The sequence below is a fragment of the Rutidosis leptorrhynchoides genome, chromosome 5 (genome assembly GCF_046630445.1).
Source record: "Rutidosis leptorrhynchoides isolate AG116_Rl617_1_P2 chromosome 5, CSIRO_AGI_Rlap_v1, whole genome shotgun sequence".
Taxonomy (NCBI): domain Eukaryota; kingdom Viridiplantae; phylum Streptophyta; class Magnoliopsida; order Asterales; family Asteraceae; genus Rutidosis; species Rutidosis leptorrhynchoides.
The window spans coordinates 11,702,172-11,706,961 of record NC_092337.1 but is presented as its reverse complement, the minus strand read 5'-3'; the positions used below and the strand labels follow the sequence as shown (position 1 = coordinate 11,706,961).

At 26.2% G+C, this 4,790-nt stretch overlaps 1 non-coding gene across 1 annotated transcript; it reads left to right on the top strand.

Annotated features, from left to right (window-relative positions):
• The first annotated feature begins 1,486 nt into the window (after nt 1-1,486).
• On the top strand, nt 1,487-1,592 carry LOC139850975 (U6 spliceosomal RNA). Its single transcript, XR_011760344.1, has one exon. It is a non-coding gene; the product is annotated as a U6 spliceosomal RNA (small nuclear RNA).
• The last annotated feature ends 3,198 nt before the right edge of the window (nt 1,593-4,790 follow it).

Below are 4,790 nucleotides of genomic sequence, written 5' to 3'. Positions count from 1 at the left end.
AGTATTATCGTTAATAATGTTATAGTAACTATCATTATTAATATTAGTGTAATTAAAACAAATATTTGTAACACCTAATTATTTTGATTACTATTATTATCATTATTACGAACACGATATAAAAGACGATTAAAAGCTATTAAACGAAACGATTAGGAAATAATGGGTAAGAGTATCATGATGAAATTAAAATATTATAAGATATTGATTTAGATAAAATTATCGTTCTTATTATTTTTATCATTACTATTATTATTAAAATTATCGTTAGTATTAAAACTATCATTTTAACAAAAATTATCATTTTAATAGAAATGTCATTGTTACTATAAAATATCATTATTATTATTATTTTAAATAGAATAGAATTATTATTTTAAAGATAATATTAAAAATTATCGTAAATATTAAAGTTATCATAATTAGAATTATCGTTTTATCATAATGTCATCTTAGTAATTATAAATATTGATATTTTTATAATAATAATTATTATTACAAAATAATACAACTTTTACTTACTATCATTATAGATATTATTTTATCAAATAAATATTTGATACAAACATATTTTATTACGTGTAATAACTTACTTTAATAATACGTATCATATTATCTTTATAATATTAAATGAACCCTATAAATTTTATTACTTAATATATATAAAAGTATATTTTATTATATAAATATAATATAAAATTTTATTTATTAATAAATAAATAATATTATTTACTCTAATAAATCTTTTAAAAATATTTAAAAATATAAAACGACGATATTTAAACTATATATTAATCATGTATAAATTTTTGGAAATTATTTTGAGTCAAATTTACTTTTGTTGACTTTTGCATATTAGTCTCGAGCATTAGGATTGTGGTACACTATGACTTGACCTAATTTGTTAGACAAATATTGACCAACACATAAATATATATAATTAATTTAGGTTCGTGAATCCGAGGCCAACCTTGCACTTGTTCAATGACGTTATATGTATTTTTACTACGAAATACAGTATGGTGAGTTTCATTTGCCTTTTTACCCTTTATATTTTTGGGCTGAGAATACATGCGCAATTTTTATAAATGTTTTACGAAATAGACATAAGTAATCGAAACTACATTATATGGTTGAATTATCGAAATCGAATATGCCCCTTTTTATTAAGTCTGGTAATCTAAGAATTAGGGAACAGACACCCTAATTGACGCGAATCCTAAAGATAGATCTATTGGGCCTAACAAACCCCATCCAAAGTACCGGATGCTTTAGTACTTCGAAATTTATATCATGTCCGAAGGAGGATCCCGGAATGATAGGGGATATTCTTATATGTATCTAGTTAATGTCGGTTACCAGGTGTTCACCATATGAATGATTATTTTTGTCTCTATGCATGGGACGTATATTTATGAGAACTGGAAATGAAATTCTTGTGGTCTATTAAAATGATGGAAATAAATGATTATGATAAACTAATGAACTCACCAAAAGGGGGACATCCGATAAAATTGGAACGATACAGAGAAGATTAGCATGGCCCCTACGCAAGGATGACACGCACAAATCGAGAAATGGTCCAAATTTTATTCTGTAACACCCCAGCTTAACATGACCACAATATTGTTCGCTTTGCCCGCAGGCGCAAGGCTTTTTTCTTGGCGACCACACACGAGAAGCACTTCCTAGGAGGTCACCCATCCTGGTAGTGCTCTCGCTCGAGCACGCTTAACTGCAGCGTACTCACACATCTGCTCTGCATGTGGTCCCAAAACGCGTTGTGTCATTTAAGCGTGGGTATTACCTTATAATCCCATGATCACTCATATCTGTGGGCGATGTGGGATTTGCCTAGGGTGTTACATTCACCCCCCCTTAGGGACTCATCGTCCTCGATGAGGTTTGCCCCACCACCCCCAACAGCACATGAGTGGCTCTGATACCATTCTGTAACACCCCAGCTTAACATGACCACAATATTGTTCGCTTTGCCCGCAGGCACACGGCTTTTTCTTGGCGACCACACACGAGAAGCACTTTCCCAGGAGGTCACCCATCCTGGTAGTGCTCTCGCTCGAGCACGCTTAACTGCAGCGTACTCACACATCTGCTCTGCATGTGGTCCCAAAATGCGTTGTGTCATTTAAGCGTGGGTATTACCTTATAATCCCATGATCACTCATGTCTGTGGGCGATGTGGGATTTGCCTAGGGTGTTACATTCCTGTGACAACCCAGAAATTTCCAATCAAATTTAAACTTTATCTTTATATTATTCCGACACGATAAGCAAAGTTTGTTAAGTTAAATCTCAAGAATTTTAAATTGTGTTCATACATTCATTATAACCTCGACCAAATTCAGACGATTCACGAACCGTTATATATAAATAAATATGTATATATGTATATATATATATATATTATAACTTGAGAATATTAATAAAGTATTAAACGTATAATACTTTACATGATCGTATTTGTTTCAATATGTTTATCGATGGAATTAGAAGATAATATCAAATTGTTGATTTATCAGATACATTATGATATGATTACGGGTCTATGTTATGAGGTCCACTGTGATTTAAGAAATCTATTCTTTTTCACAACATTCGGAAAATGGTAAAGTGATTTATAAGTAAGAACGTGAAGTGTAAATAACTTAGATGTTGGATATCGACAAGTTAAGTAACTCGACATTTTTCATTAAGATGATTTCATACGTTTATTTAACCTTTGAACTTTATCTCATGCTTCACCAACAAACTGTAATTTAAAAACTTGAAACCTATTATGAATATATATGATTCTACTTTTTTAAAACATTTTATGATATAACGATTTCCATTATTTTAACCTTTAAACAAAATGATTCTTAAAAATATATTTGGTTTTGGAAAACAAAATTATTATATTTATTTGATTTAGTTTCAAACGTACAAAAAAGTTTTCAGTTTAAAAAGAACTTTATTATTAAAACGTATATAACTTTTATAAATATCTAGAACCACTTTTGACAATTCATTACTTAACCAGTATGATAAAGATAACGATATTTATATTTTATTTTATTAAATATATATAACGATTTAAATTAATATTATATATATTTATACGCGTATTATACGTACATAGTTTTATACTTTTACTATACTTAAACTTTACCTTTACTTTATTTTTACTTTACTTTAACTTTAATAATTCACTTTAATAATTCATACTTTAATAATTCACTTTAATAATTCATACTTTAATAATTCACTTTAATAATTCATACTTTAATAATTCACTTTAATAATTCATACTTTAATAATTCACTTTAATAATTCATACTTTAATAATTCACTTTAATAATTCAAAAATCTATTATAAATAGAATTCAATAGATTCATTATTTCATAGAAACTTGAAAATATTTTTCTCTAAACTCTCTCAATCGATTTACATATATATATTTACTCCGTATTATTTCAAGATATTATTAGTATACATAAAATATTACGTCAGAGTGCTGTCCGAGTGATTTCGAAATTGTTTTTCGAGTGGGATTGGATTAAGGAAATTATGGGTTATAGCTATGGAGGTGATTGGTATGGTTCATGGGTATGCTCGTGAGGTCAATATAGTGTTTATCATCTCCGTTGCGTCTACGTACCTTTCCTGCAATATTGAATCTCAATATTGATACGTGAGTACTCATAATTTAACTTTTACATACTAATAGTGTATCCCTGACTAGTGCTCGAGTATATAGGATTATGCATGTTTGTACTTTTGATATTGCCTTTAGTTAGGTTATGTTGAATCCTGAATTAGTTATATATGCGACTGAGATAAGGTATAAGATATGCATGTCGTTGGAAAGCTAGCGAAAAATTAAGAACTTTTCATTTAGATATCGAATGATTTCGATGAACGGATTTGAAGTTATAGTCCATCGAATTTTTGTATTATTATTAAAAATGATTATTATTATCGTCGTTATTATCGTCGTTCTAGTTTTTTCTTATTATTATTATTATTATCTTTATTAATAAAAGGATTTATCATTAAAAATTGTTATTTTTTTATTATTACTATCGTTATTATCGTTAAAGTTATAACTAGTATTATTATTATTATCCAATGATTATTATTATTATTATTATTATTATTATTATTATTATTATTATTATTATTATTATTATTATTATTATTATTGGTATTATTATTATTATTATCATTATTAATATATATATCATTATTTAAAAATGGTTATTGTTATTGTTATTATTATTATTACTATATTATCATTAAGATAATTATTAGTATTATCGTTAATAATGTTATAGTAACTATCATTATTAATATTCGTGTAATTAAAACAAATATTTGTAACACCTAATTATTTTGATTACTATTATTATCATTATTACGAACACGATATAAAAGATGATTAAAAGCTATTAAATGAAACGATTAGGAAATAATGGGTAAGAGTATCATGATGAAACTAAAATATTATAAGATATTGATTTAGATAAAATTATCGTTCTTATTATTTTTATCATTACTATTATTATTAAAATTATCGTTAGTATTAAAACTATCATTTTAACAAAAATTATCATTTTAATAGAAATGTCATTGCTACTATAAAATATCATTATTATTATTATTTTAAATAGAATAGAATTATTATTTTAAAGATAATATTAAAAATTATCGTAAATATTAAAGTTATCATAATTAGAATTATCGTTTTATCATAATGTCATCTTAGTAATTATAAATATTGATATTTTTA